The sequence below is a fragment of the Phoenix dactylifera genome, chromosome 3 (genome assembly GCF_009389715.1).
Source record: "Phoenix dactylifera cultivar Barhee BC4 chromosome 3, palm_55x_up_171113_PBpolish2nd_filt_p, whole genome shotgun sequence".
NCBI lineage: Eukaryota > Viridiplantae > Streptophyta > Magnoliopsida > Arecales > Arecaceae > Phoenix > Phoenix dactylifera.
The window spans coordinates 10,855,158-10,865,114 of NC_052394.1; positions in this window are offsets into that span (position 1 = coordinate 10,855,158).

Below are 9,957 nucleotides of genomic sequence, written 5' to 3' on the forward strand. Positions count from 1 at the left end.
TCTAGTTTGATTTAGAAATTGAAAAAATGCAGAGCATAGAGGGTTCTTAAGAAAGAGTACTATCAATATTCCCAAGTGACCATAAATCAGCAAAAAATCATTCAAGAAACAAATCAATAGACAAAGCAGATTGACATAAAGTAGCATCTTGGAATATCAAATAAATTCAGATAGGATTCCTTGTTCATTCTTCGTAGTTGTGCTGAGACTAATAGGTCCTGACATAATGATAGACATTTGCAGATCTATAGTTATAAGAAATGAACATCATCAATTAAAGGCACACATGAGCATTGTTCAACCTCATAGCTTCTAGTGCAGCTAGAATATATAGACACACACAATAAATGGATCCGCAGAGCAGTGTGGTAAAAGCAAGACACTAGGTTTGAGGAACAATAATCACATCTAGTAAGCATTGTCCCAATTATAATGCATGACATTATACATCATTAATTCCTATTAAGGCTAACCTTTTTAACCAATATAACCTTTTCAGTTGTTTGACAACCTCCTTTCTTTGGAGGGGCTTCCTAGGATCATTTTGTGTGCATGCACACACCATTTCTATAGGTTGTGCACACTCACATTCAAGTTTTGCAGAAGTCTCAGGACCGCTTTTCGGTGCCCAAATGGTACACCTTATACTAGATATATACCTTTGTACTAATACTTGATACAAGTAGTGTACTGAGTCTCGGTATCTTATTGGTATGGTATAGTACACGTCATACTAAATGGTATGGTCCGAGAATTAAAATCTTGCTCTCATTTTCAATTGGTGCCTAAAACACTGCCTCTCAAATACACATCTCTAGCCCAATCCTTCATAGATATACCACATATCTACCTCGATACTCAGTTTCAAAGCTCATTTTGCTTGAGACTTTTGTACAATAAAGCATTGAATTTGAGCACTTTGGAGAAGTGCAAAGAATCCAAACAAATTACTATAATCAAGATACTAGAGCTGCTTGGGGATATTTTGTATACTGATAATTGACACAAGGAACATGCTTCTTTCAAATCTGGATGAGATTTTAATGCTTAGAGAAGAAAATTATGATCATGGTTAGCTATATCGCCCCAAACCGCTTGGTTTGGGGTGTCTTGAGCCATACTAAGGGTGAACTATCATGGTTTCACCTCTCCGGCGAGGGCTAGGGAAAGGAAGAATGGGAGAGAGAAAAAAAGAGTGGGAGAGAGAGGAGGATGGTCGGTGGAGGGCCGAGGAGGAGTGCGGAGGGTTGACTCCTCTATGTCATTTGAAATGGGCTTCGAAGGAAATGTCGGCTTTACTTAATTTTTTTAAGACAAAAAGAGCCCCCTTTAGACCTCTGCTTCGAATGAAACAGAAGAACCAGAGGGCGAAACTTTTCCTCCGCCCCTCCATGCTCCTCTTTGGGCCTTCGTGGACCTCCTCCAACCATCCACCTCCCTCTCCCTCCCTTCCTTCCTCTTCCTTCCCCTCCCTCCCCCTCTTTCTCTCTATTTTACTCTCTCTTGTTCTCCCACTCCCGTACCCTCCCTCAGCTTTGCTGCGTCCGTACGAGCTTGATATGGAAAGGCATGATATTGTACCGAACCATATCCTCGGGCAACCCATGTGGATACAGGTACTGGCACAGGGATCCTTGATAGAAATCAAGTAATGAGCAAATTATCTTGGTGACCTGATAAACTAGTTTAAAATAATCTATAAGTCACAAAATAGCTACTATTTTGCTTGGCCCAACAAATATGCCTTGCTAGCTACCTAAAATGCTCACTATCTATAACGAATTGCATAGATTGATCAAAGTCAATAACCCTATGTTCAAAATCGACTATTCTAATTTAGTTTCTCTGATCCAATATGTTTTCTTGTAACTAAAATCACTTTCCTATTAGCTGAAAGATTTATTTCCTAAGCTAACTTCAAAGTGAGAACCAATAATTTGGAAGTGAAGAAAATTTTCTTTGACTAAACTAACATATTGTACTAACTTCCTATCTCAAAAAGAGGTTGTGTTCCTTCTATCCATCTCTAAGCCGCATTCTAAGTTCCTTTACTTTGCTTTTTGTTGCTTTCACAATGGATAAAATATAATCTTTTTAAGCACTACTTTAGTAGTCTTCATTGAAATATGCGACCAAACAAATGTTTTTGAAATTTTCATTAATAGCTACAATTTTTTTTGTTTGTTCCATGATTATTGTAGGATTATGTTTTTGATATAGATGATAACTACAAGCATAAACTTGCTAAATTAGTAATGAATGAGATAAGCAAAGTTAGCTAGATAATTAACTGCTCTCTTTAAATCTGAGAGATTAGGAAAGCACTAGCAATCTCTTGAGAAAATTCATTACAAACTTGGGACCTTCTATGACAACCCTTAACAAAATTGTTGCTTTTCCCCTTCTAGAGATCTCCATGCATACTCAAAGAACATGAAAAGAAAATTTTTTCCATCAATGAACTAACATTGAGTACAATGCTACCAAAACTGGCCTAATCATTGCCTAATAAGCTAGGCTTGTTACAGAATATACTAGCCAAATTTCAGTACCAAGCAAGGAGGAAAAAAGGTATCCTAAATCTGAGATTATCATTACAGTTCATGCTTATCTATTATTAGATTGTACTAGAAGAGCCTGCCACACCCCAAAACATCATCAACATACATTTTAGTGAGCCTAACTATACTCAAGAAATGTGAAACCATCTCAGACCGTCTGGTTCAGGGCGTATGAAGCCATACCGATAGTGGACCGAGATGGTTTCAACATTCAAAATGAGAAACCAATGAAGAACAGAAGGGTTGCGGATGGCCGTCAAAGGGTTGCGCAGGGCTGGAAATGGGTGTAGAGGGACGAAGAAGGGGCTCTACCCACCAAACCCCTGTTTTGAATACGAAGAAGGGGCTCTACCCACCAAACCCCTGTTTCATTCAAAACAGGGGTCTCGGATGGAGCTCTTTTTTTATTTTAAAAATTTTAAGTCAAGTCATTGAACTCTTTGTCGATTTTATTTAAAATTAAAACGGTACCCCATCTGGAACCCCTATTTTGTTTGAAATAAGTGTCCGAAAGGCGGAGCCCCTCCCCAACCTTCCATGGCCCTCCGCCATCCTCTATCTCTCTCTCTCTCTCTTTTCCTCTCTTATTATTCCTCTCCCTCGCCCTCTCTACCGTATCGGGCCATGTTTCGTTGACCTTCTCCCTCTCTCCCTTTCCCTCCCTTCCTCCCTCTCCCTCCCCCTCCCTCTCTCTTTTCTCCTCTCCCATTTTTTCTCTCTCCCGCCCTCTTGGCTGTGTCGATATGGGCCCAACACAAAATGGCACAAGGGGTATACCGAACCATACCGCTGGCCAACCGGTATTGGCAAAGTGATCCTTGATCCTACCTCTACATATACTCATGTATGAATATAGGTAGAGCCTTTTTCAAATAGTAAGTGAATGAGAGCACATTTGCAACTGCAAGTGGATTGCACTAGCCTTTGTCTTGATCCAAAGCCAATTTTTGATGATTCTAGGTAATTGGTTTATCCTTGAATTAGACAATCTAACCCTACAACTTTAGCTCATGAAAACCCAATCCAAGTCCAACCAACACAAATTCAATGCAATATGTTGTCTCCAATCATCTCAACCCTCCTCAAATTTAAAAAACTAAGATGCTGAAGTAATTACTTTGTGTAACTTATCATCTGTTTGGTTGGTCACTGATAACTTAATTTAGCTGAAAGAAGATTTTGTAATGGCAAATTGGATTGCTGATTTTGTATCATTGGTGTCAACAGTATTTTCTTACATGACACTGTATCCATACAAGTAACTAATTTAGTCTATACATGTTTCTTATTGTTTATGTTTCATTTATTGTTAACCTGGCCCCAAAAGGCATAACACTTCACTATAATAAAATATCTTTCGACCGGTAGATGTGGATCAGGCTTGGGCCTTATCTTTTGACCCGTAATTCAAATAAGGATTGTGTGCATGAAAATATTTGAACAAAATGATAACTATATATGCATATGACTTATGAAGAGAAGCCTATGAATAGCATTCAAATATTGGATCTTAACAAGCCAAGGTATGTTACAGAAGCTACAAAGCTTGGTGAGACAAAAAAAAAATTAGCAATGTGAGAAGTACCTTACTAATGCCCTCATGGAGCATCTTAAGTTGATACTAGATATGGATCAACTGCTGGGTCTTGATCTAAGACTGAATCTGCTGCTAGGTGTACTGTTTGTTTTGCTCTTGCCATCCTTGCCTCTGTTGCTATTAGGGCTGGTTCTCAATCTAGAACATTATCTTTATTTTCCCAAGACCAATCCCATCTTCCATCCTAGGAAGATCAAAGACTTCCACTAAACAAGCATCCCTGCAGCCTTGGCTAAAGTTCCATGGGGATGGTTGATCATTTCGATCTTTTTTAAAACATTAAAAATCATGTCCATCTAAAGAGGTTGTTCATGGAAATTAATTTTATGGGGCAATATTATACTATTCCCAGCATTGCTGCACATTTCATAAAAGAGTCTAGAAAGATTTCAATAAAAGCATTCACTCAATAGCTAGAATCTAGAGACTTTAAGAATGCTTATCTATCAATATGCATAATTTATATAATGAACCTAATAATATACTTTAGATTTAGCAAGTCAACGTCAAATGGAGATTAATCAACAATATGGTTAGAACTGAAGAAGAAGAACATAATGGCCCATTGCTCATGATAATTGACTAATCAAAAATGACATGGCTACATGAGGAATATACATGAGGTCTTACAGAGGCAACACAAACAACAACATAAAACGAAGGAAAAAATCTAGTCCAAGTTTCTAGCAATGAAAAATGCTATTGAACAACCCCATCCCAATATAAAAGAATCCAATGCTAAGAAGGACTAGATCTAAAATATTGTTAGAAATTTCAGGCAATCTATTAGAAATAGTCCAAGGAATCTTAATAAACAAGTCAACCTTAACAGAAAAGGAAAGTGAATAACTCTAATAAACTCAAAATAATATCCACCGACAAATCTGACATCCATATGATTTTATTTTACAAAGAAAAATAATATTGCGATTAAATTGAAGTTGTCGAAAAGGGAGAGCAATGTGCATAACCAACACTAAGAAAAAGAAAACCAAACGGGCTTCTCAATAGCCAACTTTTGGTTTCATAAAAATGAAAAACAAATTAACTAGTTGGGTTAAATGGGAGAGAAAGAATATACAAACTAGAATACCAAATTCCAAAGGAACGATGGTGCTGAGGATGACAGTTCAATGTTTTAAAAAATGTGGCGCACAAGGCTGCATATGGTTGTGCAGCCGTTGAGTGCACTGCATTATCTATATATGGTCATATTGTATATGGTTTTAAAAGGTAGACAACTTAGTTATATGCTGCCATATATGGAATTAATTAGTATTTTGTAGCTGCATATATGACCCGCTTAGCATTATGGAGCCAAATATGTGCTCCACTCTTATGTGGGCCTGCACAGATGAAACATGTTCAAACTGATGGTCTGATGGAATGCGGGTTTCAATTGTATTATAACCATCATTATAATTATTACATACAAAATAGTGAGTACTAACTGTTAATTGCTACTGCTATTACTAACGATAGTAATTATCTAGGAAAATATTATTATGAATATTTGTTTTAATTTTACTTGATATATTTTATTGTTCTATATAGTTAGAAAATATTGGCTTATTTGTTTCTACCTTCCAAGGTTCATCAATTGCTCCCACGGTTAGCTTTGGACATGTGATGGAGAAATCTTTGTCTGTTGATCTTAGATCGAACGATAGTTTTGATCCGAGTATACAACACGATTATGACGTGCGATGCCTATAGTTGAGATCTAGATCTTCATTACCTCGGAAGGCCCCGACTCTGCCTTTCTCCCCCTCTCCTCCTCCTTCCCCTGCCCCTTTGGTCCCTTGATCTCCTGCGCAAGGACCATCCACAGCTGATGTCGCAGATGGTGGGGGGATCTACAATGTGATCGGTGGAGATTTGGAGAAGTGGTGGAGGGGGTAGTGAGGGCATTGCATGCACCCTATAGCAAGTGCTTGTCTAGGTTCGTGGTGGCAGATAGGAATGGGAGGATATATGTGGGGTCATACAAGAAGTCGATAGTGTACAACCTAAGCTTGGGGCCTGTGCTGGCGGCTGTGGTGGTGTACATTGTGGCCAGCAGTGGTAGCAAAAGGGGTTCATGGAAATGACACTGGTGAAGGCAGAGGGGGTGGTGGCATTGCATGACATCAGGGCAAGAATCTTCTTAGCGGTGGTGGCACTATGTGCCCACCCCAAGGTCTATTGGTTCCTCTCCTCCATCATCGCATAGACGACAATTTCTTGAGGTGAGTGTCTATTTTCCTCTGCTGGAGGAGGAGAAGGACAAGGATTGGGTCATCAGTTGAGGTGAGGAGGAGGATCTCTTCTTCGCCCCTCTTCCCTTTCACCATCTCTGCTCCCGCTTCCCCAGTGTTGAAACTCTTGCCACCAGGACACACAATTCCCCCCACCCCTCCCCAAGTTGCTTCTCACGGCTTAAGTCATCAGGCACGCACCCCACTTTTGAGTCCAATCCACCTACCGCAACCATTTTTCCAGTTCATTTCACGGGCCAACGGGCCCAACCACACCATTCCCCCATTTAATCTTCAGGTCTGCACCGCACTCCACCCACAACCCCCCCTCCTTCTAAACCACAGGCCCATCAGGCCTAGAACACACTCCACCCCACTCCTAATCTGTAGGCTCACCAAACAGAATTGATTAGGCCTACGAGTTGCTGAAATTAGGTCCGCTAAGCTGTTGTGAATAAGTCCTATTTGTGCCAATTGAAGAGCCTGCTTGCCGCGACCGCATCTCTAATCGTCATCTCCAGCCCAGTTTTACCAGTGATTGAGGTATCCAATGCTTCGTGGTTTGTTGGCAAGGACAACTAGCGTCCGGTTCCACTTGGCTCACATGCGAGGTGCTTCAGCCAATTGACCCGGACCTATTGGAGTACTACTAGAGCTACACCGAGCCATATTCATCAAGGTCAACTTCTTTCCATCCGAAGAGAGTTGGTGCGGATATCAATGCCAGTTCAGCCAGTTCAGTCGGCTTGATTTTATTTTGGATTGATTTCATGTTATTTGGGTTTATTAGGATAGTTTGTTATTTGACAGCCTTTAGGGCTTATTTTGGTATTTCATTATTTTGAAGGTCTTTTGTGAGACTAGTTTCTTGTAGGGGGTTGTCTGCATTTTTTTGGATCTATAAATATGTTGGACCGTACATTATTTAGGGTCATGCTATGATGGAATGATTAAATAAAAAAAAATTCTAGCCTCTTTTCTGCTTCTTCTTCCTCCTCTTCTTCTCTTCTTTCTACGTCTCTATAACCTCTTCTTCCTCCTCCTTCCCTTCTTCCTCTTTCTCTCTTCTCCCTGCAGTGGTCTGCCATCATTGTCACTACTGCAAATGGGAAAGAGACCGAGTAGGAGGGGCTTTGTCACTACAGTACAAAGCATTTCTTTTCTTAGCTTAGTACTTTTATAACACTAAATAATTACCAACCGACCAATTTGAGGAAAATCATAATCTTATAAGAGTCTTGCTTGTCCATTATCATTTTATCTCGTTGTATGTCATCTCACTGATAATGCCATCATAAGCTTACTCTTGGCCAATATGAGGACCACGTGATCCCAATCGACCTAAGGCAACAGACCATATGAGCGGATGAAATGAAACAAAAATCTTCTGGTGCACACACTAGAGAATACCGTATGGGGCAGGCTTCCTATTTTTCCACATTTTCTCTAGCACCTATCTTAAAGAAGAAACCCCAAAGTCAAATCAGAATGGAATTCCTCCTGCTAATGGAGTTCGTCAATTTTATAACTTAAAAAAAAATAGAAGAAAGCCAAATGATACACAATATATAGTACATGGCCAGATGATACACACCTAGTAAAACAATTATCCAACATTTCAATACACACCTTCTAGTAAATCGATATATAGTTTTACGAATATGGTATTTACCAGTATACACTACATAGCTAGATGATACAGACCTAGTAAAATAGTCATCTAGTGTTTCAATACAAATCTTTGGATAAATCGATATATAGTTTCAATAACATGTTGTTCACTAATATTAATTAGGTGATACATACTTAGCAAAATAATCGTCCAACATTCTAATATGTACTTTTAGATAAATTGATACATAGTTTCCAAAATATAGTATCCACTAGTACACAGTATATGACCAAGTGATACACACTAGTCGATTTTCTGATATATACTATAAGTTTCTTTGATATACATTCAGCAGTAATCAATACACACCTCTAGATAAATTGATACATAGTTTCTGAAACATAGTGTTCGCCAATATATAGTACATGATCAGATGATACATACTAGCAAAATAGTCATACAACATACTAATATACATCTCTAGATAAATCAATATATAGTTTTCAGATTATGGTATTCACAATACATATTACATAGCTAGGTGATATACACCTAGCAAAATAGCCATCTAGCATCTCGATACATACTTATAGGTAAATCGACACATAGTTTTTAGAATATAGCGTTTACCAATATGCTATATATGGATGAGTGATACACACTCTTTGGCTTATTGATACCTACTTTAAGCTTTTTTTTATCATGTAAAAGAGAGAAAGATTTGAAGGAGGGAAAAGAACTTGGGGAAGAGAAGGAAGCCCTCATGGAGGGGAGAGATGGCTTAACAAGCAAGAGAACAGATGGAGAGAAGATCAACAAGGAAGAAGAGATAATGTGGACAGATGGCCTCTCTTCACATGCAGAATTATATTTTTTTTATTCTTTTTACAGTCATGGTACTGATGGACTCTATTAGCAGGAGTTCTGCCCTCATTTGATTTTTAAAGTTTTCTCTTTAAGATGGGCACTAGAAAAAATGTGGCAAAATAGGAAGTCCGCTCCATACGATATTTTCTAATGTGCAAACCCAGAGATTTTTGTTTAATGGAATATTGCTTTCCTTGGAAGTAGAATCGCATCCATGTTGGCCATACTATTATTCATTAGATCTATGTCAAACTTATCACTCGAGAATCAACTTAGAGAATAGTACAAAAGGGCACGCATATTGTATTGGATAAAGCAAATGGGGAGCCATCCTTGATGACCCTTCACACATGTGCCATGTTCTATATCTCCTTCCAAAGTCAAGAGAGAAAGAGAGGAGCATACTAATTCTATATTGTTTTTTTCTCCTTTGTCTCTCCACCGTTTCTTTTGCTGCCAACTATTTTCTATTGCTTTTTGATATTCTTAGGTATCACCAATTTTATTTTGATCTACCTTCCTCCCTTTTTGCCTCTACTTTGTTGTTTGCTTTTAGTTGTAGGTCGTCATTGTTGGGTATCTTTAAAGGCTATGAAGAAAAGAGGAATGTGACCCATTTGTGGGGATTTTTGCATTAGCTAGTCACATAAATGGGAGAGATGCTACGATCCGACCTTGCATTCCTCTTTATCCATATACTATTTTACATAGATATCGCATCTATTATCCATAACTAACTAAAGCTAAATATTTGTAGTTTAAATATTTCTCATGAACAAGGGAATTAGCAAAGGTGTCATCCTGAAAGAAGGAACAGTTGGACTCGGAATAAATAACTATTTAGAAAGTAGGGTTGAGAAAAAGGTTATCTAGCACTAATGCATCCGCATCCATATCCTCATGTGACCTCACCCACATCTTGTGCATTGCATCAATACTTAAGTACCATATCATAGAGCAACGATCAATAACAATACTCTTTTACCAAAATTTCTCTTTTTTCGAGGAACTTATATGTTGATGTTGGATTTGAATGGTTGGCATCCGGCTTGATCGGATAGATATCTAATTTGGTTTGATGTA